Raw genomic sequence first — 26,405 nt, forward strand, 5'->3', positions numbered from 1 at the left:
GGTGAGAGTGGACATCCTTGTCTTGTTCCAGATCTTAATGGAATTGCTTTCAGCTTTTCACCATTGAGAATGATACTGGCTGTTGGCTTGTCATAGATGGCCTTTATGATGTTAAGGTATGTTCCTTGTATCCCAAGAATTTCAAGGGCTTTTATCATGAATGGGTGTTGCACTTTGTCGAAAGCTTTCTCAGCATCTATTGATATTATCATATGGTTTTTATATTTCTTTTTGTTGATGTGTTGGATAACGTTGATTGATTTTCGGATGTTAAACCATCCTTGTGTCTCAAGGGTCAGTTTTAAAGTTTGTCTTTGTCTGATGCTTTATTTGATTTCTCTATATCCCGCATGTAAGTGAAACCATCAGTATTTATGTTTCTCTTCCTAGCTTACTTCACTTAGGATAATCCTTTCCAGTTCCATTCACATTGCTGCAAATGACCTGAGTTTATCTTTTTTGATCACTGAATAGTATTCCATTGTATATGTATGCCACATCTTGATCCACTCATCTGTTCTGGGGCATTTCCATATCTTGGCTATTGTAAATAGTACTGCTGTAAACATAGGAGATCAAGTTTTCTTTCAAATCTGTGTTTTTGTGGTTTTTTGGTAGCTGTCTATGAGTGGAATTGCTGGGTCATATGGTAGATCCATTTTTAGTCTTTTGAAGAATCTCCACACTTCTTTCCATTGGCCTAGGTCAATCTACATTCCCACCAAGAGTGTGAGAATGTTCCTTTTTCTCCACCCCTCACCAGCATTTTTTTTTTTTAAATATGGTCCATTCTTTCAGATGTGAAGTGTTATTTCACTGTGTTTTTCATTTGCATTTTCCTGATGATAAGTGATGATGAACTTTTTTTTTCATATGCCTGTTGGCCATCTGTATGTCTTCTTTGGAGAAGTGCTTATTTAGTTCTTCTGTCCATTTTTGATTGGGTTGTTTTCTTTCCTTCTTTCTTTCTTTCTTTCTTTCTTTCTTTCTTTCTTTCTTTCTTTCTTTCTTTCTTTCTTTCTTTCTTTCTTTCTTTCTTTCTTTCTTTCTTTCTTTCTTTCTTTCTTTCTTTCTTTCTTTCTTTCTTTCTTTCTTTCTTCTCTCTCTCTCTCTCTCTCTCTCTCTCTCTCTCTCTCTCTCTCTCTCTTTCTTCTTTCTTTCTTTCTTTTTTGAGTTGGAGGAGCTCTTTGTAGATCTTTGAATCAATCCCTTTTTCAGATTATTATTTAAATTCATTAAACTTTAGTATGAGTATATTTAGTATATTACCATTGGAATTGTTATTTCCCCTCTGACTCAGAGACTTTTTTGTTTCACTAATATTTTCTTTCCTATAATGTACCTGATCTAGAATGCCAGAGTTTTTGCCATTAGATCACTGGGGATAATCACTCAAGCTTGGGTTACTCTCTTGGGGTTTCTTTTTTCTTTTGATGTGCATAAACTGTGATAGAAAACTGATTCTTGTTGGTCATTTTTGCCTATAGGTACATTATCTTCATTTTAATAAGATTTGGATGCTGTGGTCTGGAAAAACATATCAGTAAATAACAGAACTGATGAAGGAGTTTTGTGATCTGTTCAATGGTATCATCATTTATTTAACTTTGCGCTTTATTTCTTTTCTTTTCAAGTCAATTTTAAAATGTTTTATGATCAACTTTCTGACAGATATTTTTAGTTATGACATTTCTTGGATTTCAGTTTATTGCCTAATTTCCAGGTCTATTTAGCAACAGTGGGCTGTGCTTTCTGCCAAAGGACCTCTTTCGGATATGACTTTGTAATAGTTCATTCCAGATGGGATATTCTTTTAATATCTGCATATATTAGATTTAGTTTCTATCATATTTTTGATGTAATACAGTGTCTGTCAAAGTGTAATACATGTTCTAAATGCAAAAATGATCATTAGCTCAGGATAAAGAGACATAGTATAACTGAATAAAAACTACAAATTGCAAGTGAAAAGTGTAGATCTATACTGTTTAATACTGTAGCCACTAGCTATATGTGACTATTGATCACTTCACAGGTGGCTTGTTCAAACTGAGATATGCTGTAAGTGTAAAATACATACTAAGTATGGTGATTTATAGAAGTAAAAGATTGTAATTTCTCATTAATATTTTTTATGTTTGCTTTTTAAAAACGATGTTAGTTGCAACTGTATTGTTGAAATTAACTTTACTTGTTTATTTTTATTTTTTCACTGTGACTACTTGAAAACTTAAAGTTACATATGTGATTTGTATGTATAGCTTTCATTGTATTTCCACTGGGTGGTATACAGTATACAATTGATAGAGTTGTTATTCTGGATGTTTAAAAAATATAGCCCCTTTATTTCCTTCTCTCTTTTTTCTTTCCCTCTTATGAATATACCTGTAATGTTGTCCTGTGGGTATAAAATAAGAAATATAATAAGCTTATTTAATGATTAGCTCCTTAGTGACCCACCAACACTCTTCTCATTATGGGTAGTTACTGTGCACATCTATGAAAGCTCCCAAGATACCAAATTAGTAAAACCTGGATAATATGAACCCATATTTTTTGATGTGATGAACTGATTGGCAATTTTGAAAACTGACATAAACTGATAAACTGTCTTGAGAATTTTCTATTCAGAGTTTGAGGTATACAAGTTTGAAAGATGTATCGGCAATCCTTGTTTAAGTAGCAGTTCCTTTGGAATTTGTTACTGCCAATAAAATCTGAATATTTCTGGAGTGTTCAGCAGTACTATATGTTTTAAAATGTTGGATGCAGAGATGGATCAATATAAGAAATATTCTTTCCTCTATTCATTTTCTTGGTTTAGCATCAAGTACATTATTTGCAAACTTGTTTTTTGGTGGTATTTTTAAAATATTAAAAAAATTTCTTTATTATCAAAACAACATTTTATTCTGACAAATTTGGACATACAAGATTATATATATCTTATTTCAATATAATGTCCATCACAATTAAGTTATATTAATGTAACATATAAATGTATACATATATGTGTGTATGTATATGTATATAGTCTTTTTTTAAAGATTTATTTATTTATGCATACAAGAGCTGGGGTACAGACCAGAGATGCTGGTGGTGAGAGGACTCACCAGAGACAGAGTGGGGAACAGAACAGGCAGACTGACTGAAATACACTGCTGAAGGGAATAGCAGGCGAGACAGGAGAGATCTGCTGCGCCATGTGGGTTTCTCCCTCACCAGCTGGGGATCGAACTCATGCTGCAGAGGCTGTGGAGTGCTTCATAGTGCTGTACTTAATCCCTTGCGCCACCAGGGAGGCCCTATTCAGCCTTTTAAACAGTAATTGAGCATATAAAAAGCCTTTAGGCAGCAATGGAAATCACCTTCTAATATTTGTTTGGTAAAATGTGTTGGATGGAGAATGTTTGTAATTAAAAAAAAATAGGCTCATTCACTTCTTTTCTGATTGAGGAGGGAAACAGTACATTCTGGCTCAGAAATAATGTTATTTTAGTGATAATTATAGTGCTAATTTTCTTCAAAGAGCTACTTTGACTTTATTATTTCTTCTGAACTTTTTGCGAAGGATGTCTTTTGTTTCCATTTATTCCATGGAGTTGATTTTACATTTGCTTCATTTTGTTAGATAAAAAAGTGACTTGGTAGAAAATAACTGGTAGTTTAATTTCTTGCTCATTAGAGGCATAAGCTTGGGTACTTTGTTTGCATTGTTTTTCTCTGTGCTGAGTTAGTGTTCTTTGAAGTGTTACCAAATAGAATAGTGAGCTAGCACTGAGGTCTAAGAATCTTTTTCAATATTATGTAGCCTTTCAGCCCATCTGACCTTTTTGTCTCAAAAAAAAAAAATAGGAACTTTAAGCAAGTTATATTTTGCCAGTTTTCTTTCATTGATTCAATAACTTTATTTTAATAGCATTCCCTCCATTTCACTGCCCCCAACTCAGAAAAGTTCATTCTGTGATTTCTTTAAAGAGGCCTGGATAACTGTACCTGTTAAGCTAGAAAGTTTAGATTTACAACATCTGCTAATAAAATATTGTAGTGGAAGACTACAAGATGTTCTTGAAAAGAAATGGTTTCTGAGTTCTGCTGATCTTACCTATTGTTTTATCATGTGTAAAAATAATAGCTACCATCAAATGCATATTGGAGACCACAGCTAACATATATTGTGCCTTTGTGTGAAGTTGAGGGCATGCCTTCTGTGTGGTCAGAGCTTTCACCAGTGCACCTGACTTCATCAGTGCAGTGCAAGCTGGATTTTAAGACCTTATTTATCCCCCTCAGGACAGTATGTTTATAGTGTTCAAACTGCATGCCCTTGCAAGGATTCCTGATGAAGTGTCTTATATATATTATCTAATTTAATTTTCAGACATTTCATAGCCATCAAAAATTAAATTTCATGCAGTTACTGGTTTTACTAGAAATATTCATTTTTACTACCATTTATAATTTTTATTTTCATAGTTGAGGAAACCGAAATTCTGAGAAGTCATGTAACTTGCATGGTGGTGCATGACTGGTAAACGGAGGAGTGGGGGTCATACCTAAATTGGTGTAGCTCAGAATCTCAGCTCTTTACTAACATTTCCTAATTTCCATACCATTTTTATGGCCAGAAGATAAGAAAAGTAATGATATATAACCTATAATTATAAGTTGGATGTTTTTAGTTACCATATTATAAAATGTGATGGTATTAATTGAAATGCTTTTCTGTATTGACAACTTTAGAGTTCTTAAGTAATACCTTTTATAGAATTTCCAGTGGTTTTCCATTTATGAACGATAATTGCACTCATCTATGGATGGTGTGGTAACATCTCGAGGGAAAAGTAGAGGCACTAGCAGATCAAAATTCTTTTCTAAGATTCATCTCTTTTGTAATTCCCTAAAAATAGTGATTCAGTGATTCAAAACAGTGATTTTTAGTGATTCAAATATAAAAGCTCTTAAGGCCTTCAGTAGAATTGTAATAAAAAGATATGATAATATATTGTTTAGCTTTTCCCAAACAAGTGTGAGAGTATATTTAGCCTTCCTTTTGCAGCCTGTTATTTTGGTGTTTTAGTTCTGTGTTAATATTAACAGATGAAAATTATAGGTAATACCTCTGATAGTGTATTTCTACTACCTATGTTACTGCTTTATTTTATTCCATTCATATCTGTAAAATAAGCTTAGTTCTCCTTGAATTTGAGTTTCAGTTTCTTTTTTTTTTAACTATTTGCAAAATTTATTTATTTATTTATTTTTTAAACTTTTTATTTTTTTATTTTTTTTTTTAATTAATAAATTTTATTTTTATATTCCCCATACAATTGCAATCCCCCATTCTGACCCCAATCCCTCCCCTCCCGCCCCCCACCCCCCAAAAGTATCTCTGGTTCATAGTTTTTGTTGATTTTGATTTTCACTTTCTTATAGTTATTCATTTTCCTGGTCCCTTATTTAAGTTTTCTAGATCCCTGCTATGAGTGAGACCATCCGGTTTTTCTTTTTCTTTTGGCTTATTTCACTGAGCATGATCCCTTCCAGCGTCATCCATTTTGCTGCAAATTGCATGTGTTTATCTTTTTTGAATGCTGAGTAATATTCCATGGTATATATGTACCACATCTTCTTGATCCATTCATCTATTTTTGGGCATTTGGGCTGTTTCCAAAGCTTAGCTATTGTAAACAGTGCTGCTATAAACATAGGGGTGCAGGTGTTCTTTGGATTGATGTTTCTGTGTTCTTTGGGCAAATACCTAGGAGTGGAATTGCTGGATCCCGTGGAAGCTCTATGTTTAGTAGGTCCAGAAATCTCCACACAGCTCTCCATAGTGGTTGGACCAGTTTGCACTCCCACCAACAGTGCAGAAGAGTTCCTTTTTCTCCACAACCTCGCCAACATTTGTTGTTGCTAGTTTTTTTAATATGTGCCATTCTCACTGGTGTAAGATGGTATCTCCTGGTAGTTTTGATTTGCATTTCCCTGATTGCAAGTGATGTTGAACATTTTTTCATATGCCTGTTGGCCATTCGCATTTCCTCTTCAGAGAAGTTTCTTTTTAGTTCCTCTGTCCATTTTTTGACTGGATTCTTTTCTTGTTGTTGTTGAGTCTCATCAGCTCTTTGCAGATTTTTGTGATCAGTCCTTTATCATTAGTGTTGGGTGCAAAAATTTTCTCCCAGTTGGTGGGGTTTCTCTTTGTTTTTGTTATTGTCTCTTTTGCTGTGCAGAAGCTCTTTAATTTGATGTAGTCCCAGCTGTTTATCTTTGCCTTCACTATCACTGCTTTGGGTGATGCGTCTGCAAAGATGTCTTTGATATGCAAATCACGTAGTGTTTCGCCTATATTTCCTTCTATGTATTTTATGGTTTCAGGTCTTATGTCTAGTTCTTTAATCCATTTTGAGTTGATTTTTGTATATGGTGTGAGGTAGTGGTCAAGCTTCATTCTTTTGCATGTAGTGACCCAGTTTTCCCAGCACCATTTATTGAACAAACTTTCTTTGCTCCAATGCATAGTCTTTGCTCCTTTGTCAAAGATTAGTTGACCATAAATCTGTGGGTTTATTTCTGGATTTTCTATTCGATTCCATTGGTCTGTATGTCTGTTCTTGTTCCAATACCATGCAGTTTTGATGATTATGGCTTTGTAGTAGAGTTTGAAGTCTGGGAGTGTGATGCCTCCATTCCCTTCTTTTTTTTTCAGGAGAGCTTTGGCTATTCGGGGTTTTTTGTGATTCCATATGAATTTCATCAATAATTGTTCTATTTCTTTGAAGAATGACATTGAAATTTTGATTGGAATAGCATTGAATCTGTATATTGCTTTTGGAAGGATGGCCATTTTAATAATGTTTATTCTCCCAATCCATGAGCAGGGGATGTCTTTCCATTTCTTTGTGTCTTCTTCTATTTCTTTTAACAGTGTTTATAGTTTTCTTTGTATAGGTCCTTTACCTCTTTTGTTAGATTTATTCCCAAATATTTGATTTTTTTTGTTTCAATAATAAAAGGGATGGTTTTTTTGATTTCTTCTTCTTCAGATTTATTGTTTGTATATAGGAAGGCTACTGACTTTTGCGTGTTGATTTGTATCCTGCCACTTTACTGAACTGATTGATGAGTTGAATTAGTTTTTCTGTGGAGTTTTTGGGGTTCTCTATGTATATTATCATATCACCTGCAAAGAGTGATAGTTTGACTTCTTCTTTTCCTATTTGGATTCCTTGGATGTCTTTCTCTTGTCTTATTGCTCTGGCTAGGACTTCCAGTATTATATTGAAAAGCAGTGGTGAGAGTGGACATCCTTGTCTTGTTCCAGATCTTAATGGAATTGCTTTCAGCTTTCCACCATTGAGAATGATACTGGCTGTTGGCTTGTCATATACGGCCTTTATGATGTTGAGGTACGTTCCTTGTATCCCAAGAATTTCAAGGGCTTTTATCATGAATGGGTGTTGCACTTTGTCGAAAGCTTTCTCAGCATCTATTGATATTATCATATGGTTTTTATATTTCTTTTTGTTGATGTGTTGGATAACGTTGATTGATTTTCGGATGTTAAACCATCCTTGTGTCCCTGGAATGAATCCTACTTGGTCGTGGTGAATTACCTTATGGATACACTGTTGGATTCTGATAGCTAAAATTTTATTGAGGATTTTTGCATCAGTGTTCATTAGGGAGATTGGCCTATAGTTTTCTTTTTTTGTGTTGTCCTTGTTCGGTTTTGGTATTAGTGTAATGTTGGCTTCATAGAACGTGTTAGGTATTATACCTTCCTTCTCAATTTTTGGAAGAGTTTGTGAAGGATAGGTACCAATTCGTCTCTGAATGTTTGGTAGAATTCATTTGTAAATCCATCAGGTCCTGGGCTTTTGTTTTTGGGGAGGTTTTTGATTACCATTTCAATTTCGCTAATTGTAATTGGTCTGTTTAGGTGTTCTATTTCTTCTTTATCTAGCTTTGGGTGATTGTAGAGTTGTAGGAATTTGTCCATCTCTTCTAGATTGTTAAACTTGTTTCAATATAACTGTTCATAGTAGTTATTAATAATTCTTTTGATTTCTGCTGTGTCCGTTGTGATTTCTCCTCTTTCATTTATTATCCTATTTATTTGTGCTTTCTCCCTTTTTGCCCTTGTGAGCCTGGCAAGGGGTTTATCTATTTTATTTATTTTTTCGAAGAACCAGCTCTTGGTTTCATTGATCTTTTGGATTGTTTTTTTAGTTTCGATTTCATTTATTTCTGCTTTGGTTTTTATATTTCTTTTCTTCTACTGGTTTTGGGGCTTTTTTGTTGTTCTTTTTCTAGATCTTTGAGTTTCGAGATTAGGTTGTTTCTTTGAGTTCTTTCTTGTTTCTTGATGTGAGCATCTATTGCTATATATTTTCCTCTTATTACTGCTTTTGCTGCATCCCATACATTTAGGAAATTGGTGTCCTCCTTGTCATTCAATTCAAAGAATTTTTTAATTTCTTCTTTTATCTCCTCGTTAGTCCAGTGGACTTCCAGTAGTGTGGGTTTCAATCTCCACGAGGTAGGAGAATACCTTGCCTTCTCTTTATGGTTTATTTCTAGTTTGATGCCTTCATGGTCAGAAAAGATGGTTGGTATGATTTCAATCTTGGTGTATCTGTTGATGTTTGTCTTGTGCCCCAGTATATGATCGATCCTAGAGAATGATCCGTGTGCGCTTGAGAAAAATGTATACTCAGATTTTTTTTGGGTTTAGTGTTCTATATATGTCTGTTAAGCCTAAGCACTCTAGATCCTTATTTAGAGCTTTAGTGTCTTTACTTATTTTTTGTCTTGTTGATCTATCCATTGTTGATAGTGGTGTGTTGAAGTCTCCCACTACGTATGTGTTTTCTCTGATGTCTGTTTTCAGAGATGCCAATAGTTGTCTGATATATTTTGGCGCTCTTTCGTTTGGTGAATATATGTTAATGAGTGTTATTTCTTCTTGAAGTATTATCCCCTTGATCATAATGTAATGACCACTGGGGTCTCTTTTTATCTTTTTAAGTTTGAAATCTGTTTTATCTGATATGAGTATAGCTGTTCCTGCCTTCTTTTTTGGTCCATTTGCTTGTAGAATTGTTATCCATCCTTTAACTTTGAGTCTATTTTTATCTTTTGCAGCTAAATGTGTTTCCTGGAGACAGCAAAAGGTTGGGTTTTGTTTCTTAATCCAGCCTGCAACTCTGTGTCTTTTTATTGGAGAGTTTAGTCCATTTACATTTAGAGTTAGTATTGATATGTTAGCATCTGTATTTGCCATTGTGTTTGTCTTTCCTTTGATTTTATTTATTTATTCTTTTAATAACTTTCTTTGGCCTTCTTTTGTTGTTATTCGTCCCTCTGAGGTTCTGGCTTTAGGACTTCTTGTAGTATTTTTTGGAGTGGGGATTTAGTCGCAATGAAATTCCGGAGTTTCTGTTTGTCTGGGAAGGTCCATATTCTTTCTTCAAAGAGGAAGGAGAGCTTTGCGGGATAGAGTATTCTTGGTTGGCATCTGTTTTCTTGGAGTCTGTTGACTATGTCCCTCCACTCTCTCCTTGCCCGTAGTGTTTCTTCAGAGAAGTCTGATGTCAGTCTGATTGGTTTCCCTTTGAATGTTATCTGTTTCTTCCCTCTTGTTAGTTTCATTATTTTTTCTTTGTCTTGGATTCTTGGGAGCTTTACTATTATGTGTCTTGCTGTATTTTTCCTTTCGTCATGGAAGTTTGGTGTTCTTCTTGCTTCTTGTATATCAATTTTCAGATCCTTCTTAGCGTTTGGGAAGTTCTCTTCAATTATATCCATGAATATTTTCTCTGTTCCTACATCTCTCTCCTCTCCTTCTGGGATTCCTATAACTCTTATATTTCCTTTCCTCATGGAGTCAGATAGTTCCCGAAGTCTTTCTTCGGTCTTTTTCCTTTGTACTTCTCCTTCCTTTTCTGTTTTAGTTCTTTTTATTTCTGTGTCTTCAAGAGTACTTATTCGTTCTTCCATTTCATCTATTCTGCTTTCACTGCTTTTCCCAGAGTTCTTTAGCGTCTCCATTAATTCTTTGATTTCCTGCATTTCTTTTACTTCCCTCTTTAGGGACTCAATTTCATTCTTCTGGTCATTAATTATTTTCCCCTTATCATTGTTTTCCTTTATGACTTCTGTCAGTTTTTTAATCACAGCAATTTTAAATTCTCTATCTGGAAGCCTCAGAAGTTCTTCCAAGTTACTGTCGTTGCAATCTGGTAGATGTTTTCTTTTTGTGGTGTGCTATTTTGCTGAGGAGTTGCTGGGTTGCATGTTGTTTTTCTACTCCCTACTGCCTGTTTTCTAATTTGCCGTATTCCTTGTGACACTGTGTTGCTGGTACTGGCCGGCATCTTGGGCGACCTTCCCAGCTCACCACTGGCTCCTCTGGGGAACTTCTGCTGGGTTCACAAGTCTCCAGCAAAGACAGGTCCCTGCTCTGTCTCCTCGGTGAGCCTTCTGCTAGGTTCACACAGTCTCCAGCAAGAAGGGTCCCTGCTGCAAAATGCCAGAGCCGGGGACGCGCTCCCCTGCACGCCCGGTCTGCCCCAGCGGTGGGTGCTGCTCCCCTCTGGGCTGGAACTGCAGGCTAGAAGACGCCCAGCATGGGCAAGCCTCCCAGCTTACCTCTGTCTCCTTGGTGAGCCTTCTGCTGGTTCACACAGTCTCCAACAAGAAAGATCCCTGTTGCAAAATGGCGATGCAGGAACGAGCTCCCCTGCACGCCTGGTCTGCCCCAGCGGTGGGTGCTGCTCCCCTCTGGGCTGGAACTGCAGGCTAGAAGGCGCCCAGCATGGGCAAGCCTCCCAGCTTACCTCTGTCTCCTTGGTGAGCCTTCTGCTGGTGCACACAGTCTCCAGCAAGAAAGGTCCCTGCTGCAAAATGGCGATGCGGGAATGAGCTCCCCTGCACGCCCGGTCTGCCCCAGCGGTGGGTGCTGCTCCCCTCTGGGTTGGAACTGCAGGCTAGAAGGTGCCCGGTGTGGGCAAGCCTCCCAGCTTAACCTCTGTCTCCTTGGTGAGCCTTCTGCTGGGTTCACACAGTCTCCAGCAAGAAGGGTCCCTGCTGCAAAATGCCGGTGCCGGTGACGCGCTCCCCTGCACGCCTGGTCTGCCCCAGCGGTGGGTGCTGCTCCCCTCTGGGCTGGAGTTTCAGTTTCTTTACTACAAAGATGGCAAAAGTTTTGGTCAGGGTGGGACGTATCAAGAATCTTGATTTTTATATAATAAAATCAAAATCAAAATCAACAAGCACCTATAAACCAGACACACTATGGGGGAAGTGGAGGGAGTAGGATCAAAACAAGGGGGGTGGGAATTGTATGGGGACTATAACCAAGATGAAAGTGCATACATTGTGCGAAAATGAAAGATGATGTAAAAATATATAAAATAAAAAAATTATAAAAGGAAAAAAAAGAATCTTGATTTTAGTTCCCACCTCCACCTTAAAAAAATGTATTTGTTTATAAGAAAATTTAGGAAATATTAAATGGAAATTCTAATGTGAAGTTTGATAATATCTACAGGCACAGACTTTATTTCTAAATCTAGAAAAAAAATCCTTTGGAGAAATGAAATGCTTTGAATTTGGGCTTTTTCTTCTTTGTTATAAATGAGTATATCTGGAAGGAGCTTCAAAAGAAGTGTCTATAAAATGAGTTTTATACACTGAGTTTTTAAAGAGTATTCTTTAAATCTTTCCTAGGTTTATTGGAAAAAATAGAAGAGCTAATAAATCTCTACAAATATCTTCATTCTTGTGTGAAGAGTGTTAATAGGCTGCCTTAAAGATAAATTTATAAAACACTCTGTGAACACACTTTATACTTATTAGATTGCTTTACAATCAACAGTTACCTTGAGCCTTTTTATGGTAAGAGTTGAGATGACAGGAGAAAGGGTTTAGGAACACCATTCTTTTCTGCCTCCTCTTGGTACAGACCCTTTTCCCCTTTGCCTGGAATCTAAAATTAGACTCTTGCCTGAATTTCTGCCTTCCCTTCCCATCTTTCTTTATCCCAAAGCAGTGGGGTGCTCCATAGACTATAAAATCAAATTCATGTTGCACTGGTATTCAAAGCTCTGACATAATCTGTTCTCACTCTATTTTTCTTTTTCTTTTTTTTTTTTAAATGCTTGCCATCTCTTTTTTTTTCTTTAATATTTATTTATTTATTTATACAAGCACTGGGTACAGTCAGAAGCGCGGGAGGGTGAGAGAATTCACCAGAGCCAGAGCGGGGAGCAGAGCAGGCAGAAGGACCGAAGTACACTGCTGAGGGGAGCAGCGGGCGCTGCGGGAGAGGTCTGCGCGCCATGTGGGACCCTCCTCCAGTGGCCTGGGAGCAGCCGGGGATCGAACTGGCGCTGCAGAGGCTGCGGGCAGCTTGGAACCCAGCGCTCAACCGCTGCGCCACCGGGGAGGCCCTCTCACACTATTTTTCTAAGTTTTCTCTCCTATTACTCCATCTCATACTCTACTCCCAAGCCATATTGTTTCCTCACAGTAGCAACAATAAATCCCACCATTTGTTCCTCAGTATTTTTTTTCCTATAATGTTCCCTGTGTAGAATACCTTTGTGCATTATATCCTACTTCTGCTCCTTTTATTAAAATCCTACTCTAGGATCTCTCTTTCCTCGGTGTTAATATTAACACAGATGAAAATTGTAGGTAATACTTCTAATAGTGTGTTTCTACTACCTATGTTACTGTTTTACTTTATACCATTCATATATGCAAAATCAGCTTAGTACTACCTGAATCTGTGTTCAAAGATTTCTTTACTACAAAGATAGCGAAAGTTTTGGTGGGCATGGAAACCTCTCTGGGATCTCACTGGCAGAGGTCCATGCTTCCTCTGCTTACTGATTAAACTTGTACCTTTTTGGTAGTAATTATGGCAGTGCACCTCACATGTTTGTTAGTTGAATTAATGTCTTATCTTTCATATGACGAAGATAAATGCTTGTGTGGGTTATTTTTATTTTTACCAATTAACAAAAATTGGAAGTGCAAATACCATTTGAGTTCATGAATCAATGAATTCAGATACATTTTCTTTCCTTCCAACTATTCTAAATTTAGTGTACTAATTTAGTAGTTTCTTTTACATTGATTAGTTTTTCTACAGGTCTCTTCATCCTTTCTTCCTTTCCTTTTCTCTCATCATTGAAGAGTGACTTTGAGACCTTATATTCCTTTCCTAAGAAAAAGATCATTCTCTGGCGCAAGCATTGTGTAACGATCAAAATCAGAATATTCTGCAATGGTATTTTATTCCTATCTAATCTACAGCTCATACTCAAATTTTATCAGTTGTGTAATTCATAAGCTTCATAGCTGTGTTTATTTTTCGCAGTCCAAGACACAGGGTCCCACATTGCACTTTGTTATATCTTTTGAGCCTGCTTAAATCTGGAATAGTTTCTTAGTCTTGTCTGTCTTGATTTTGACATTTCTTGTTATTTTGTAGACCTTCCCGTAAATTGGAATTGTGGGATGTTTCTTCATGATTAAATTTAAGTTCTAAGCTTTTGATAAATAACATGTATAGTATTATGACTGTTCCAGAATTTATGTTAACTTTAATTATCAGGCTTTAGATCTGCCAGAATCTTCCATTATAAAATTACTATTTTTCCTTGTGTAACCAATTAGTAATTTGTGGACAAATTGTTTTGACTACAGAAATATCTAGCCCTTTTCAAATTTTTACCCACTAGTTTTAGCAACCATTAATGGTTTTCTAACATTATTTCTTCTATGATTATTTGTTGATGTTCTATTGTAAAGATCTTTCCCTATTAATTAAAATATGAACTGATGCATTCTTATTTTAGTCAATAGTTTTGATTATTTTGGTACACAAATTGACATAGATTTGGCTCTTCAGAATCCCTTCAAGCTTGCTACTCTGTTACTTTTACCATCTTCATTTGTTTTTTGAACATTTCCTTACTTCTAGTACAAAGTGTTTTAGATTTATTGTATACGTTTTATGCTTCAGTCCTTGAATTATCTTTTCTATGACAAGCCCTTATTTTTTTAATGAAGAATAGTATGTAGAAACTGAGATCTGGATGTCAGTGCATGTTTTTCAATTGTCAGTTCATGGGTGTCATTTATTCTACATCTTTTAAGTAGATAAAGATAGAAAATGTGTGCTTATGTGTGTGTGTGTGTATATATATATATATATATAATGAACATTATATACATCTATATCTTACCTAGTTCTGTATCTATTCATATTAAAAACTACAAGTCTATACTGGTAACTTCCAATCCAACAGCTCAAGGTGCAATCATGTCTTTCTTCTTTTTACATTTGTAACTCTTTTCTCCAACAGTGAGAAACCTGATTTCAGTTATACCAGTGTATATACTTATTTGCTCAAGTCTAGAATATATAGAACAGAAAGTGGTTCCAAAATTCCTAACTCACACCTTTGCAAAAAGAAAACCTGTTAACTAGAGCTCAATATTTATTTACTTTTCTGAGTTACAGTGACCACACACACCACTCCAGAAATCCCTATTGTACAGTTTGAGTTTTGACAAATGCACTTAACTTTGTGACACATATCTCTCCAGACAGAATTTGTCCATTACTCAAAAATTTCTCTTGTGTTTCTCTCTTGAACCCTGCTGCCAGGAAGTAATAACTTTCTCTTTTAACCACCGTTTAGTTCAACCAGTTCTAGAACTTTATATAAATGGAATAATATGGTACATGTGTATGTGTGGCTTCCTTCACTTGTCACCATGCTTTTCAGATTCACATTATTATAAATCTGCAGTTTATTTTATTGCTGAGCATTATTCCCTTGTGTAGCATACAATTTGTTTATCTTCTTTTCTGTTGACAGACATTTGGGTTGGTTCCAGTTTTTAGTTATTTTAAATAAAGTAAGTGACTGTGAACATTTTTTAAATAAGTCTCCTTTGTGGACATACTGTTTTTATATTTATGGTGCAAAATATAAGATAGGTTTTTATTTAACAGTATAAGAAACTGCCAAATGCTTGTTCCAAGTGGTTGTATCATTTTTCACTTTCATCTGCAAGATATGAACATTCCAGTTGTTTCACATCCTTGTCAGTATTCTGACTTTTGAGTTTATTTAATCCTGGTCAGTCTAGTGGATATGTAGTAGTATCTCACTGTGATTTTATCAACATTTTTCTGGTGACAATGATGAAAGTACTTTTTATGTATATATTGTCATTTGTATGTCTTTTTTTGGTGGAATTTTTGTTGAAGTTATTTAATATCATTGTTTCCTTTTCATTATTGAGTTGGAGGAGCTGTGTGTGTGTGTGTGTACGAATGTTTGCCAGAAGTATATTGTTAGAGTATTTTCTCCCAGGCTGTGACTAGTCTGTTATTTTTTCTTTTTTTCCTTTTTTTTTTTTTAAAGATTTATTTATTTATGCATACAAGAGCTGGAGTATAGGCCAGAGATGAGGGGTGGTGAGAGGACCCACCAAAGACAGAGTGGGGAACAGAACAGGCAGACTGACTGAAATACACTGCTGAGGGGAGCAGCGGGTGAGATAGAGGTCTGCTTCGCCATGTGGGTTTCTCTCTGGTCAGCCAGGGATCAAACTCAGGCTGCAGAGGCTGCGGATTGCTTGATAGTGCAGTGCTTAATCCCTTGAGCCACCAGGGAAGCCCTGTTATTTTTTCTTAATATTATATTTTGTTGAACAGAATTTAAAACTTGAATAAAGTCTTATTTACATTTTTTTTAAGATTTATTTATTTATTTATACAAGCACTGGGTACAGTCAGAAGCGCGGGAGGGTGAGAGAATTCACCAGAGTCAGAGTGGAGAGCAGAGCAGGCAGACTGACGAAGTACACTGCTGAGGGGAGCAGCGGGCGACAGGAGAGGTCTGTGCACCATGTGGGACCCTCCTCCGGTGACCGAACCGGCGCTGCAGAGGCTGTGGGCAGCTTCGCAACTCAGCGCTCAACTGCTTTGCCACTGGGGAGGCCCCTTATTTACATTTTTTCTTGTGGCTTTCTGTATCCTGTCAGATAAATCCTTACCTAACCCTTGTCACATCATGAAGATATTCTGCTCTTCTAATAATTTTTACTTTTTCACTTTTTAAATTTTATTTATATTTTTCAACTGTTTTTTAAATTGAGGTAACAGTGGTTTATAATACTGTATATGATCTGTAAGTTTAAGATCCCACTGATCTTTGGGTATATGATACCACACCAAGACATCAATAGTCTTCCAACATAATCCATTGGAATATCTAGCTTTAACTTTAACATTTAGGTTTGGGGGCATCTATAGTTATGTATAACTGTGGCAACAAGGGTTGAAGCTTATTTTTCCGTGTGAATATTCCGTTGTTGAAGCATCATTTGTTAAAACACCCCCTCCCCCCACCCTGCCCATTGAATTACTTTGACACCATTTGGAAAATCAGTTACCCATATAAGTGTCAGTTCCCTTAACAATTTTAATTGTGAACATGACTTTGCTTTTCATTGCATTACCACCTTTTATTTTTATTTTACATGGCATTCATAAAAACTCACTCAGCTTTTACCTGGGGGAATATTTGTTGTGGTTTGACCACCCTCTTCTTCAAATGCCAGTGCAAATTGTTTTGTGTTTTGCCTTGGTGTGAAATCTATCCCTGGAGTCTAACACATACACCATTTGCTTCTCTTGACATTTTCCATTTGGCAATGCAGAAGACCTTCTGGGTAGATTTCCGCCCCCCCCCCCTTCCCTATCCTTATTTAGGTAATAGAATTTAAACAGTGTAATTAATCAGTCTTTCATTTTTCTCAAAGCATTATATGCCATGATTTTATAGTAAATGCAATTAAGGCAGCCGACATACTTTTCTTCCTTTTTTTGCGGAGGGGTGGGGTTCATTTATTCAATGTTGATGTGTAGGGTTGCTACATAAGCTGTCTTACTGTGAGCTCAGGGATAACTAGCAGTTTTATCTTTGTGGTCACATATCATAAACCTTTGAAACCTTTAAGAGCATAGACATGGTTGAAATTTGTCATAATGGGTACCTGTACTCAGCCCATAAAATATACATACACATGAGCAGAAATACAGTTCTCCTATTCCTTATAAAAATTAGGAAGCCGTCTTGGAGATCTCATTAGTAGTAGCTCTGGGCTACTGCAGAGAGGAATCATACCTCTCTGTCTTACTGCTTGGGATTCATTTTCCCAAGGTTAGCAATTTTCTTCCATAATCTACTATTTTCCTTTGGAGGAAAATACTAAATTGTCTTATTTTTCTCTGATTTTAGATCTTTCATGCATAGCATTTTTAGGGCTTCATCTCCCATTAATTTGCCCTCTGGCTTTCATGGTAAGAATGCACTTTTTGTAATTAGGTGCACAGCTGATGATGTGCCTCCAGTAGCCATCAGCATGCGACCTTGACAGTGTGTGTCAGGAAAAAATGTGTTGGGTGACTGTTGTTATCTCTTATCCACGGAAGCTGAGCAAGAATAATGGCAGATGACAGGGCGAGGCAGGCCCAAGGCTCCCAGGAAGAGTTGCTTTCTGCAGCATCTTGTGCACAACGACCTGTCAGAGATGCTGAGAGTTTGTGGCCAGAGCTCCACATGGCTGACAAGGCAGCAGCATTTTGTTTGGAATGTGGACATGTATTGAATTTGTATTAGCTTCTTTTGTAAGGCAAAGTGCAAGTACATAATGAAATAAGTAACGTGTGTAGAAACATTGATTTTTGTTTCATACTGGGGCACAGAGGCCAGGCCTGTTCTCTGATTGGTGTTCAAATGGGGGCCGATCTTTAGCCTGCAGCTGCTTTGCATTCGTTTTGGAAACAAGCACATTCTTCCTTTGTTGTCCTCATCCATCCAGGAAAGAGGGGCATCTGTTGTCATATCCATTGTTTATCTGCGAGAAACAGTTTTACTTAATTATTTTCACTGCTGCTAGTGGCCTGGCTTGGCTCTTTCCCTTTTGAAAAGATAATAGAACTCAGTGCTGTTAATATGTTTTAATTAGTGAGCTCATGGCACAGCCAGCACTGCATATTTAGCTCTTCAGATGGCTTTATAGATAGGAGCCTCTACAGCAGAAAGAGAAGCCTGGGAGCGGGCACGCTTCCTTAGAGCCACGTTCAACTCTCACAGCAGCTGAGCAGTACATTATTTTCTCATTGGCATTATTCCTGTTTCTTCCTGCCATTATGGCAAAAACATGCTTTCTAGGTTATTTCATGTGTTTCCTTTGTATTTTACCTTTCCCAGCTTTGAGGGGAAAACCAATTCTACTCCAGTATGGAGTAATGCACATTCTGAGAATATGTTATTTTAGTTGTTTACATGGAGAGCTATAGCTCCTTCATTTTAAAACAAAGCATTTGAATCGCAGTGAGCTTCCAGGCACTTTTGAGCTCTTAGTTTAGAATTGTCCATGAAGTTGAGGTTCTGGGGGTTTATAAGCCATAACATCAGAAATCCAGGACCCAAGGAAAGGGGACTTTGGCTGGTACCGGTGTACTAATGGCCTTGGAAAAAGGGTAGTTTCAGCTGGTCCCTGCAGTGTTACTCTGTCTTTGCAATTGTAAAAAGTCAGGGCAGGGCTTTCCAACATACCACTTTTTCCTTATCCTTCTTTGGAAACAAACAGGGTTGTATTTCTTTCTTGGCATATTAAAACAAACAGGGTTGTATTTCTTTCTTGGCATATTGAAATGTGTGTGTTTGTGCTTGTGTGTGTGTTTTAAAAGTTATTTATGCATGCAAGAACTGGGGTGTAGAGTGTTGTGGGGTGGTGAGAGGATTTACCAGAGGCAGAGTGGGGAGCAGAACAGGTGGATCTAAAATACACTGCTGGGCCTCCCCTGGTGGCACAGCAGTTGAGTGCTGGGCTGCAAAGCTGCCTGCAGCCTCTGCAGCGCCTGTTCGATCCCCAGCCACCAGTGAGGGTCCCACATGGCGCGACAGACCTCTCCTGCCGCGCCTGCTGCTCCCCTCAGCAGTGTATTTCTTTGTCAGTCTGCCTGTTCTATTCCCAACTCTGGCTCTGGTGAATTCTCTCACCCTCCCGTGCTTCTGACTGTACCCAGTGCTTGTATAAATAAATAAATAAATAAATAAATCCTTAAAAAATAATAAAATGAAATACACTGCTGAGGGGAGCATTGGACAAGACACAGAGTTCTGCTGCACCATGTGGGTCAGCTCCCTGGCCAGGGCTCAAACTCATGTCACGGTGACTGGCAATAATAGCTTGATAGTGGTGTGTCTTTAACCCCTGTGCCACCAAGGAGGCCCCTGAAATGTAATTTTAAAAACGTTACAGTTTTCGAAAGTCTATACTGCTGTGTGAGATTTGTTGGGTAGAAGGTATCATTCTCTTTTGAGGAACTTAAACCTAGCCCTTGGGAGGTGAGGTGACTGTCCCAATCTCTGTCACCCTGCTGATGCTTGCCAAGGTTGGAGGTGAGCACCTGAATTTCTAACTCTTGATATTAAATGTGTTGCATGGTGATATAATAACAGAGATGCCCTTTATGATTCTCTTTTGCTCACAGTTGATATCATAAGAAGCATTCCTTGTATTTTATTTTTTTTTTTATTATTTTTTTTTTATTAGATAATAAATTTTATTGTTATATTCCCCATACAATTGCAGCGCCCCCATTCTGACCCCAATCCCTCCCCTCCCGCCCCTGCCCCCCTAAAAGTGTCTCTGGTTCATAGTTTTTTGTTGATTTTGATTTTCACTTTCTTATAGTTATTCATTTTCCTGGTCCCTTATTTAAGTTTTCTAGATTCCTGCTATGAGTGAGACCATCCGGTATTTTTCTTTTTCTTTTTGGCTTATTTCGCTGAGCATGATCCCTTCCAGCGCCATCCATGTTGCTGCAAATTGCATGTGTTTATCTTTTTTGAATGCTGAGTAATATTCCATGGTATATATGTACCACATCTTCTTGATCCAGTCATCTATTTTTGGGCATTTGGGTTGTTTCCAAAGCTTAGCTATTGTAAACAGTGCTGCTATAAACATAGGGGTGTAGGTGTTCTTTGGAATTGATGTTTCTGTGTCCTTTGGGTAAATACCTAGGAGTGGAATTGCTGGATCATATGGAAGCTCTATGTTTAGTAGGTCCAGAAATCTCCACACAGCTTTCCACAGTGGTTGGACCAGTTTGCACTCCCACCAACAGTGCAGAAGAGTTCCTTTTTCTCCACACCCTCGCCAACATTTGTTGTTGCTAGTTTTTTTAATATGTGCCATTCTCACTGGTGTAAGATGGTATCTCATGGTAGTTTTGATTTGCATTTCCCTGATGACAAGTGATGTTGAACATTTTTTCATATGCCTGTTGGCCATTTGCATTTCCTCTTCAGAGAAGTTTCTTTTTAGCTCTTCTGCCCATTTTTTGACTGGATTATTTTCTTTGTTGTTGTTGAGTCTCATCAGCTCTTTGCAGATTTTTGTGATCAGTCCTTTATCATTAGTGTTGGGTGCAAAAATGTTCTCCCAGTTGGTGGGGTTTCTCTTTGTTTTTGTTATTGTCTCTTTTGCTGTGCAGAAGCTCTTTAATTTGATGTAGTCCCAGCTGTTTATCTTCGCCTTCACTATCACTGCTTTGGGTGATGTGTCTGTAAAGATGTCTTTGATGTGCAAATCACGTAGTGTTTCGCCTATAACGTTATCCAACACATCAACAAAAAGAAATATAAAAACCATATGATAATATCAATAGATGCTGAGAAAGCTTTCGACAAAGTGCAACACCCATTCATGATAAAAGCCCTTGAAATTCTTGGGATACAAGGAACATACCTTAACATCATAAAGGCCATCTATGACAAGCCAACAGCTAGTATCATTCTCAATGGTGAAAAGCTGAAAGCAATTCCATTAAGATCTGGAACAAGACAAGGATGTCCACTCTCACCACTGCTTTTCAATATAATACTGGAAGTCCTAGCCAGGGCAATAAGACAAGAGAAAGACATCCAAGGAATCCAAATAGGAAAAGAAGAAGTCAAACTATCACTATTTGCAGACGATATGATATTATACATAGAGAACCCCAAAAACTCCACAGAAAAGCTAATTCAACTCATCAATCAGTTCAGTAAAGTGGCAGGATACAAAATCAACACGCAAAAGTCAGTAGCCTTCCTATACACAAACAATAAATCTGAAGAAGAAGAAATCAAAAAAACCATCCCTTTCGTTATTGAAACAAAAAAAATCAAATATTTGGGAATAAATCTAACAAAAGAGGTAAAGGACCTATACAAAGAAAACTATAAAACACTGTTAAAAGAAATAGAAGAAGACACAAAGAAATGGAGAGATATCCCCTGCTCATGGATTGGAAGAATAAACATTATTAAAATGGCCATCCTTCCAAAAGCAATATACAGATTCAATGCTATTCCAATCAAAATTTCAATGTCATTCTTCAAAGAAATAGAACAATTATTGATGAAATTCATATGGAATCACAAAAAACCCCGAATAGCCAAAGCTCTCCTGAAAAAAAAAGAAGGGAATGGAGGCATCACACTCCCAGACTTCAAACTATACTACAAAGCCATAATCATCAAAACTGCATGGTATTGGAACAAGAACAGACATACAGACCAATGGAATCGAATAGAAAATCCAGAAATAAACCCACAGATTTATGGTCAACTAATCTTTGACAAAGGAGCAAAGACTATGCATTGGAGCAAAGAAAGTTTGTTCAATAAATGGTGCTGGGAAAACTGGGTCGCTACATGCAAAAGAATGAAGCTTGACCACTACCTCACACCATACACAAAAATCAACTCAAAATGGATTAAAGAATTAGACATAAGACCTGAAACCATTCCTTGTATTTTAGATCAATGAAATGCACTGTGTCACCAGTGCCACAAAGCAGGGCCTACTGGGAAAGACAACACCTGTAGAACTTATGTAAATCTTCCTATTCACCCTTCTACGTAGGAAGCTTCTGGGGAGGGCAAAGTTGTGTTGTAAATAATGACCTCTTTCTCTCCTCTTGGAATGACCATTCATTATTCATTTTCTCTCTCTACCCCTCCTTTTGCTCCCCACAAATGAAAGTCCATGTGTACACTGGGAAGGTTTGAAGGATGCAGTTCACTTTTTGCCTGGAGTTATTGTTGCCTGGCAACTCACAGAAGTTTCTTGTGCTTTACTGGAGTGAAGAGCTGGGGAATAGAGCATTTAGGTGTGGAGAGGGTAGAGGCATCTCACTCTATTTGTACCAGGTTTCATAGAATCCTAAAGAACTGGGTGTAAAAGGGTGGTAGTTATTTACCTGAGGACCTCAAAGTTAAGGCTGTAGTACTTGGTCGAGCAGGAGGCATCATTGGACGGCCCTGGGAGGTGTACTTCAATTATGTGAGGACACACTTGCCTGAGGAGGATGTGTCTTACTTACTGCTGCTGGGGCTCAAGGAGGTTCAAAGATTCTCATTCAGCATTTTGTGTGCCTTTTTGGAGGGATCAGTGCCTGATAGCATGCTTTGTCCACACCAGAAATACTTTGGTGCAAGAAGTCTTTGGTATTCAGCATTCAAAACCAGGCCAGACCATGCCAATGGCTACAGTTATTTGTCACTTGATATCAGATTAAAAAGTAGCAACGGCCAACAGAACGGAGACTGCTGCTGCCTATCTTCCCTGCAGCCGCTTGCTTCCTCCTTGCTGTCCCCAACAGAGCCAGTCCCAATGTTAGAATTAAGAGAGCATGCCAATCCCTTCCCATTTTGGGTGGAAACTAGTAACAAGTGTAATCTCTGTTAGAAGAACTGCACACCCTGGCTTTGAACTGGATTGAACTAAATTTTAAACTATGAGTCTGGAGGCATTTTTGAATTAGACTGAGATAAGTTTGATTGGCAAGTTGAAGTTTGACCTTTGCCTGTATGAATGGAGTCCTTGATGTAGGGATTGGTAATATTCAATGAAAAAAAAATTAAAGCCCTGTGTTGAGACTCCTCTGCCAAATCTAACAGAATAAATCAGCATTGACTTGAAACTCTGGTGGTTCACACTTTATTCCATTTAGTTCAGATGTGTATAGAAAATAAAGCTGCTTCATTTTTTGTAAGTCTCCTTAATCTGTCTAACAACACATCCATCCCTTCTGGGGCTTTAGCTTAACCAGGGGGCTTTTCACTCACCTATGCCCTCACACTAACCCTACCTTTTCCCTCACAATGATACAATGATTTGGGAACCTGAGAGGATGGGCTTTCTACTTTTTTTTTTTTTTTTTTTTTTTTACCAGATTATCAATGTTTCCTTCTGTCATTTCCTGGCAGATTAATTTCTAGGGAGCCTAATTTAGGAGGGAAAACAACAATACACTGTTCACCTTATTGCACACAATCTCACTTAATCCTTCTCCAGTTCTGAGCTGCATTATTTTCTTTTATAATAAAGAATATTCTCTAGATGAAATGCAGAGACGTCAAGGCATTCTCCAGGTCATACATTCAGTAAGAGACAGAACTGAGATTTAAACTCCTCACTCCATTATGCCGTCCTCTCTTTTCTGCAGAATGTGCTGTTGTTCTAGGTCAGCACTCTTTAAAGAGTACACCAAATTTGCCAGAAATTCAGTGCAGCTACATTTTGATATGGGTCAGTGGATGATATTTTGTTCTCCTCATGGAAAACATCAAAATGATCGTGCTTTTCTTTCATATTTAATTAGCCAAGCTAAATGCTTGTATGTGAAGCCAGCTAGTGGGTTCATTTCCTATTGTATATACTGCACAATATGTGCAATGCGGATGCACTTGCTTATGTTAAAAGGCAGAGTAATGACAACAGCAGCAGCAAAATAAATGGCTGAATCAGAACCCCCAGCAAGTCAGGGACATTGCAAGGCTGAGTCAGACTCTGAGGATGATCCAGTAAATGACCCCAGGCTGTTCTTTTGTGTGCTGCTTCAGACATCTCTGGCACAAATTGTATTTACAGGACACCTTCATTTTACTGGAAAAGGGATTTGGGTGCTTTTTCTTTCCTGATTTGGATCTCTACCTTTCAGTGTTGCAGGAAAGGGCTGTTTCTCCATAGCCTCCTATTGCATGTGCAGTTACCCAGCATGTGCCACCTTCACCTTTCTTGTCTATTTTTTTTAAGCATGCAGTTTCCTAAGAGGGAGCCCAACCTTTATATTAAGCAGGAAAGTATTATGACTTGCAGGGATGGCCATTTCAAATGTCACATTTAGTTTTCAGTGGTTCATGCAGCATTTTGCCTTGCATATGGACACTAATGTGTTCTCTGTGAGGTTAATCTGGCTCTTGGGCTTGTGTTTTCCAGTCAAATCCAGAAAGTTCCATATGGTACTGTTTTTATTCTTGCATCATCTTTCCTAGTTGTTGACCTTTAGACATGAAATTGGTCTGTTTTGAATACAGATGAAATATGAATTAGAACTCATGTGCATATGGATCTTTGTTATGAAAATGCAGAGTTTACCCTTGTGTTTTAAATACTAAAGTCAAAGTTATTCTGAACCATAGGAATTCCATGGAGGATTAGAATCTGTTCAATGAATAGGAATAAGTTCAACCTCTTAAAATACAGGTAAAATATGATGTTAAATCTGTACTGAGTATTGCCATTGTAGAGCTTGTTACTCTTTTCCCTGGGGAGGCTCATTGTTTGTAGGTGTTGTTGATGAAGATGGGTATGCTGTCTCCAGAAGCTGTTGCATAATCCTAATGAGTAGAGCAGAAAGGAGATGCAGAAAACATGATGGTGGAAACTCACCTAAATTACTACCTTATGGTATAATTTTAAATCATTAATATCCTTTACTCTGCATTACTCTTCATTGATTTTTATAGTTGAATAATCAAAATGTTAACTGATAGAATATATAATGTAATCTGTTGTGTTACCCTAGAGAATTTACTTACAGGATTATTTATTTTTCACTTTAACTATTTCCCTTCTAAGAACTTTGTGGAGAAATTTCTTTGCTCCTACAGCAGAACAAGGCACATACATAATGATTAAAACTCTGCTTCCCAAAAATGATAAGAAATCAAAATATAGAATAACCTATATAAATTAAATAGGATTACCTGATCAATATTTTTAAGTGACTACACTGGGGAATGCTAGGGAAAAGCCATTGGTACCAAAGTAGGGACTTTGTCAGCTGTTTTTCTTGGCTGATATTAACTGGATAATTTATTAGGTGTCTCTCTTTTTTTTTTTTTTAATTGAGGTAACATTGGATTACAGAACTGAGTATGTTTTAGGAGTACAGATCATAAGTTTTCTAAAAGTGAGGAATTTGACTGATTCTCCTTAAGTTCCTTACATTTAGCTTAGTGGCTGTTTTCATTGTGATTAAGTGCGTAGCTCTGGGATACAAATGGCCTGATTTTCCTGCACTATCACTGTGACCATATTAGTTGTATTGATATTTCTCCTTCTGTAATAAGGGAAATTCATCTTATAGAATTGTTGTGAAAATTAAATTAGATAATTCATGTAAAGTGGCATCAATGCTTAACATGTTGATAAGTGCTCAGTAAATTTTAAGAAGTAGTATAATACATACTTAATAGTTGTTCAAAAAAATGAATAAACCCACAAAAATAGACTCTTGGGGAGAATTTCTTTTAATGACTTATCTCCTGTCTTTTAGTTTATTTGCTAGTTATGTTCTTTTTCTGGAATTTTATTTTACACTTATCCCTTTACTCCCATTCCCAAATCTCATGAGGCAAGTCACTTCGTATTTTTATTATAACCCTGAAAAGAAAAAAAAGAAATCGCAGAAGGCTAACAGGCAGCCTGGCCTTATATACATTGCTACCATTAGGATGGAACACAGAGCAGGTTGTACCAAACCCAGGTGATTGCTTTCTTCTTTTGCCTACTTCCCACTTCCTCTTTCCACCTCAGTTTTGTTTACTAGTCTATTATGTACTTCTGGGAAAATAACTCTATATACAACTCCAGGGATACTATTACTTAGTCTAAGCGAGGGGTCATTTAACTACAGAAAGTCAAATCCAGACCTCCAACAGTTTTTGTAAAAATGGTTGGAGTATATTCTGTTTCTGAATATTGTTTTGCTTGCAGACTTGAAATAACTACAACTGTCTTATAGCCAATTTAAGAATGAAGACAACCCTGATAGAAAGAAAGAAACAGAACTCACATCCTTGAGACTATCCTTGAGCCATGGAACCAGTCAACTATGAAAAGTATCCTACATTGGTGGCTTCATGTTATATGAAAAAATAGTTTTCTTGTTTAAACAAGTTTGAGAAGGTGTTTTCTGTTATTTTTAGCCAAAAGCATTATAATAAATATATTTATAT

General features: G+C 37.2%; 1 protein-coding gene across 2 annotated transcripts in view; it reads left to right on the forward strand.

Annotated features, from left to right (window-relative positions):
- ELAPOR2 (endosome-lysosome associated apoptosis and autophagy regulator family member 2) overlaps positions 1-26,405 on the forward strand; it is a 179,856-nt gene that overhangs the window by 47,081 nt on the left and 106,370 nt on the right. The gene's annotated exons all lie outside the window — the stretch shown is intronic.

Source organism: Talpa occidentalis, unplaced genomic scaffold, assembly GCF_014898055.3.
Source record: "Talpa occidentalis isolate TD23 unplaced genomic scaffold, MPIMG_talOcc4v2.1, whole genome shotgun sequence".
Classification (NCBI taxonomy): Eukaryota; Metazoa; Chordata; class Mammalia; order Eulipotyphla; family Talpidae; genus Talpa; species Talpa occidentalis.